Here is a 6,323-nt window from a genome sequence, read left to right as displayed (position 1 = left end):
CTCCCACCCCCCCCGCCCCACCTTCCTTCTTCCCCTCCCCAACACAGAAGCTCCTAGACTCCTGCGTGACTTTGGACCCCAAAGGTTTCCACTTCTGATCTCTGTTGAGTGTCTCCTTTTGGAAAGCGAGCAAGAAAGAAATAACTTGCATTTCTATAGCGCCTTTCACGACCTCAGGACGTCCCAAAGTGGTTTGCAGCCAATGAAGTACTTTAGAAGTGTAGTCACTGTTGTAATGTAGGGAAACGGAACAGTCAATTTGCGCACAGCAAGATCCCACAAACAGCAATGTGATAATGGCCAGATAATCTGTTTTAGTGATGGTGGTTGAGGGATAAAGATTGGTCAGGACACTGGGGAGAACTCCCCGGCTCTTCTTTGAATCGTACCATGGGATATTTTACATTCACCCGAGAGGGCAGATGGGGCCTCGGTTTAATGTCTCATCTGAAAGACGGCACCTCCGACAGTGCAGCACTCCCTCAGTACTGGCACCGGGAGTGTCAGCCTGGATTATGTGCCATAAAAACACCATCACCTCCAAGTTTCCATCCAAGTCACACATCCATGTCCTGACTCGGATATATATCGCCGTTCCTTTATCATCACTGGGTCAAAATGGTGCTTACTTAACACCATCGTGGGAGCACCATCAGCACAAGGACTGCAGCGGTTCAAGGAGAAGGCCCACCATCGCCATCGCCCCCTCAGGGATGGGCAATAAATGCGGCCTTGCCAACGTCGCCCACATCTCAATGTAGAAAGTTGAGGGTTGATCTAATCGAGGTGTTTAAAATGATTCAATAGGGTAGATAAAGAGAAACTATTTCCTCTGGTTGTGGGGGGGGGGGAGTCCAGAACAAGGGGGGGCACAATCTTAAAGTTAGAGCTAGGCTGTTCAGGAATGAAATCGAGGCATTTCTTCACACAAAGGGGAGCGGAAATCTGGAACTCTCTCCCCCAAAAGCTGTGGATGCTGGGGGTCAATTGGAGCTTTTAAGACTTTTGTTGGGTAAGGGGATACGGGGATATGGAGCAAAGGTGGGAAAATGGGTTGAGGTACAGATCAGCCGTGATCTAATTGAATGGGGGAACAGGCTCGAGGGGCTGAATGGCCTGCTCCTGTTCCTATGTTCCAAGAACAAATATACCTAAAATGATTGACTTTTTTCTGATCAAATCAATGTAAGATTCTTCTTATTTCAGTTTCCTCCACTCTTCTCGTGAGCTTCAGTTCCTCAGATGCCGGCTTCCTTCTGATAACTCCAGGACAAAGCAGCCTGCTTGATTGGCACCCCATCCACCACCCTAAACATTCACTCCCTTCACCACCGGCGCACTGTGGCTGCAGTGAGCACCATCCACAGGATGCACTGCAGCAACTCGCCAAGGCTTCTTCGACAGCACCTCCCAAACCCGCGACCTCTACCACCTAGAAGGACAAGAGCAGCAGGCACATGGGAACAACACCACCTGCACGTTCCCCTCCAAGTCACACACCGTCCCGACTTGGAAATATATCGCCATTCCTTCATCGTCGCTGGGTCAAAATCCTGGAACTCCCTTCCTAACAGCACTGTGGGAGAACCTTCACCACACGGACTGCAGCGGTTCAAGAAGGCGGCTCACCACCACCTTCTCAAGGGCAATTAGGGATGGGCAATACATGCCGGCCTCGCCAGCGACGCCCACATCCCATGAACGAATATAAAAAAAAACGTGGCCCTCCCCTCTGCAACTCACTCCATTAACTCAACCATTAAACCCTCTGCAAGTTCTCCTTCAAGCCACTGATCCTAACCACAGCTAAATATTTATTTCACCAACATTGCAGGAGGGAGTGCTCCAACTTGCCACAGCTTCCCTGAGCCAGGGAGGGGGATGAAATCAGCCCGGCTTCCAGCTCATGATCCCTGTCGGGAAACGCACGGAAATGTTAAGTGAGCCCAACGTCAGACACGATTTCCCTCTTCTTCCCCTCTTTGGCAATTACCGTCGAGGCCTCTCCCTCTCTCTGGCATCTCCTCCAGCCCTACAACCCTCCGAGATTTCTGCGCTCCTCCAATTCCGGCCTCTTGCCCATCCCCGATTTCCATCGCTCCACCATTGGCGGCCGTGCCTTCAGCTGCCCGGGCCCTAAGCTCTGGAATTCCCTCCCTAAACCTCTCCGTCTCTCTCTCCTCCTTTAAGACGCTCCTTAAAACCTGCCTCTTTGCCCAAGCTTTTGGTCACCTGTCCTAATATCTCCTCATGTGGCTCGGTGTCAAATTTTGTTTGATAATCGCTCCTGTGAAGCACCTTGGGATGTTTTACTACGTTAAAGGCGCTATATAAATGCAAGTTGTTGTTGTGGAGATTGGGCTCTGAGAGGAGGTGCAGGAAGGCTGTTGCCACCCATGGAACCTACCCCAGTATTGGTCAGCGCCTTCAGGAGAAGAGGAGAGAAGATTGAGGGGAAGATGTTCAATGATCTACTGCCTTGTCCCTCATCTCTTGACTTGTGTGTCAATTATTAAACAAGTATGAGCATCTCATTGAGTTGGTGAAAAAACAGATCTAAAAGGTTTTTCCCACTAGGTCACACTTTTCAATAACCTGAGAACATCAAACCCACTGAGAGGGGCACAATCAAAAGCAAAATGCCCCAAAGGTTAGATGATAGATTTTCAGACTGGGCTCACGAACCCTGGAAGCTCATCCTTATTTTACTGTGTTTGTTGATTTACTGGCCCATTATTTCTGTCACTATTAAAAGAACATTTCCCACATTAATAGCACTGATTTATTTTGAGGAGCTGGCACCATCCTTTTATACATTGGGAGTGTGTCAGTATTCACAGAGGGTCCCTGGGGGTGTCAGTATTCACAGAGGGTCCCTGGGAGTGTGTCAGTATTTACAGAGAGTCCCTGGGAGTGTGTCAGTATTTACAGAGGGTCCCTGGGAGTGGGTCAATATTTACTGGGGGTCACTGGGTGTGTGTCAATATTTACTGGGGGTCACTGGCAGTGGGTCAATATTTACTGGGGGTCACTGGGTGTGTGTCAATATTTACTGGGGATCACTGGGTGTGTGTCAATATTTATTGGGGGTCTCTGGGAGTGTGTCAATATTTACAGGGGGTCTATGGGTGTGTGTCAATATTTACTGGGGGTCTCTGGGTGTGTGTCAATGTTTACTGGGGGTCTCTGGGTGTGTGTCAATGTTTACTGGGGGTCTCTGGGAATGTGTCATTATTTACTGGGGGTCTCTGGGACTTTGTCAATGTTTACTGGGGGTCTCTGGGTGTGTGTCAATGTTTACTGGGGGTCTCTGGGAATGTGTCATTATTTACTGGGGGGGTCTCTGGGTGTGTGTCAATGTTTACTGGGGGTCTCTGGGAATGTGTCATTATTTACTGGGGGTCTCTGGGACTTTGTCAATGTTTACTGGGGGTCTCTGGGTGTGTGTCAATGTTTACTGGGGGTCTCTGGGAATGTGTCATTATTTACTGGGGGGGTCTCTGGGTGTGTGTCAATGTTTACTGGGGGTCTCTGGGAATGTGTCAATGTTTACTGGGGGTCTCTGGGAATGTGTCATTATTTACTGGGGGTCTCTGGGTGTGTGTCAATATTTACTGGGGGTCACTGGGAGTGGATCAATATAAAGGTATCAGTTTTCTATTGACCTCTCTACTACCTTTTTTTGGTTATTTTATTTTCTCGCCCTTTCCTTTGGTCTTGGCCGAGAGATCCAAGGTGCCAAAGCCAACTCTTGAGACATCTTCTCAGCAGTGGGCAAGAGCAGCCTGGCACAAGGACAGAAACAGCTTCCTTCCAATTTTCAGTCACAAGATGGGTACAGATGAGAAAGACCAACTGGCTCAGCTCAGCTCAGCCATCAAGAAAGAACAGACAGTAACGCACATCATGTCATCGAACCATTTCTTAATTGATTCCAGGACTGTTGCCCCCATTACCTCACCCAGAAATTAATGCAACACTGATCATTTTTTCCTGTGAAGACCTGCAGTCCTAAATTTAACATCACTGGTTTGAACCTGTGACCCACCCTGCCGTAAGGCACGTCGGCCGTGACTCAGTGGGCAGCACTCTCGCCTCAGAGTCAGAAGGTCATGGGTTCAAGCCCCAATCCAGAGACTTAAGCACAAAATCTAGGCTGACGCTCCCAGTACAGTACCGAGGGAGTGCTGCACTGTCAGAGGTGTCGTCTTTCGGATGAGGTGTTAAACCGAGGCCCTTTCAAGTGGTTGTAAAAGATCCCACGGCCACTATCTCGAAGAAGAATGGGGTTGTTCTCCCGATGTCTTGGGCCAATATTTATCCCTTGACCAACATCACTTAAAAAAAAACAGATTATCTGGTCATTATCACATTGCTGTTTGTGGGATCTTGCTGTGCACAAATTAGATGCCACGATTCCTACATTATGACAGTGACTATACTTCAAAAGTACTTTATTATCTGTAAAGCGCTTTGGGACGTCCTGAGGGCATGAAAGGCGCTATATAAATGCAAGTTCTTTCTACGCTGTCATGGATCACACCCCCACCCCCTATCACTCTGTATCCTGAACACCACGGTCAGAATCAATACACTGATGCACATCCCCAATTTTCATTGGCGGCCGTGCCTTCTGCTGCCTGGGCCCCAAGCTCTGGAATTCCCTCCCTAAACCTCTCCCCCTCTCTCTCCTTCTTTAAGACGTTCCTTAAAACCTCCCTCTTTGAGGCTCCCAAGTGTTTGGCCACCTGCCTTAATATCTCCTTATGTGGCTCGGTGTCAAATTTTGCCTGATAATCGCTCCTGTGAAGCGTCTTGGGACTTTTTACTACGTTCAAGGCGCTATATAAATGCAAGTTGTTGTTGGTGTTGATGATGCAGCTAAACGATTGGATCAGAAATTCCAAGAACGCCCACAATTTTATTGTCATTTAATTTCACGTAACGTCATAAGTTCACAATGAGATACATTTGGCTGAGCCAAATGTTGGGTGTGGATTTCATGGACCTCAATCCAGCTGAAGACCTCCCCCCTGCCCCACATTGCACCCCTCCTTTAATACCTCCACGATCTTAAAAGCTCAACCTTTTCTCTTAGAGAAACTTCCCCCCCACCAAGTTCTGGGGATCTGGGATGGAGAGTGTTTCATGGAACAGTATTATGTAATAAATGTTTAAGTGCTGTTACAGATTCTCAGGCTGCTTGTGATTTTAAAGAGGGCCTGGACAGATCCTGTGTTTCATGTGTACGTGGAGTGTGAGAGGTGGCAGCCCCCCTGGGTAGCTATCCGATGGGGCTGCTCCTCAACATTTGGCAGCTGTTCAGCCCTCCGCCTCCTGATCTTTGGCCACCCGGTGCGGAGGGGGTGGGCGGGCACGTTGGAGGACTTTCGAGTGGGTCTGCTCCGGGGCCTGGCCAAGGTGGCGATTTACAGGTCCAGTGGGGGTTGGTCACTCTGGCTGCCCGCCTCTCTTCCGCGGTATTCTCCGTCCCCGGGGGGGGGCCTTGGAGAGGGAACGTGTGATGTTGGCTGGTAAGCCTGAGGCCTCTCGGGACCAGTGGGTACCGCAGGATAAAGAGTGTATTATAGACACTGATAATAACATTATGATTTAGTTGGGAAGGTCCCCTTTGCTTTTGTTGGGACTTTTTTTTGCTTATGTTGAACTCCTTTTAGTTTGTTTGGACCATATGTTTCTTCCTTATATTAGTTGTGCCCTAAAAGGGGCAATTGTTGTGCTGATTCTTGTTTGGTGACCCTGGGGCAACACAATGTCACCCTTATTGGTCCATCAAAATTGGCCCACCCAGGACTCTTTAAAGAGCATACAAAATCCAATAGAAGGATCTACGACCATGCAGGACGTAGGGTTGCCAACTCTGGTTGGACGTATTCCTGGAGGTTTCATCACATGATCTCCTGCCTCCAACTGCTGCCCTCCCCCCGCTCCAGCCATTGGTCGCCCGACACGTCCATCCTCACGGAGCCCCGCCTTCCCAAGGCCAATTGGTAAATGAACAAACTCTCCCTTACCTGATTGGATGATTCTTGACTCTCAGTCCAAACAGCCTTTTGCCCCCCCCATCTCCAATAGTTTTTGTAACTAATGAACAAAAGTGTTTTTTTTATATTCGTTCATGGGATGTGGGCGTCGCTGGCGAGGCCGGCATTTATTGCCCATCCCTAATTGCCCCTTGAGAAGGTGGTGGTGAGCCGCCTTCTTGAGCCGCTGCAGTCCGTGTGGGCCCGGCATATTCCTCACTCTACCAAATGATTTTAATAAAGCGCAATTTTTTATGTAATGGCCCCCCGATGATTTTC

The sequence above is a fragment of the Heptranchias perlo genome, chromosome 41 (genome assembly GCF_035084215.1).
Source record: "Heptranchias perlo isolate sHepPer1 chromosome 41, sHepPer1.hap1, whole genome shotgun sequence".
NCBI classification, from domain to species: domain Eukaryota; kingdom Metazoa; phylum Chordata; class Chondrichthyes; order Hexanchiformes; family Hexanchidae; genus Heptranchias; species Heptranchias perlo.
Note: the sequence above shows the minus strand (reverse complement) of the source record.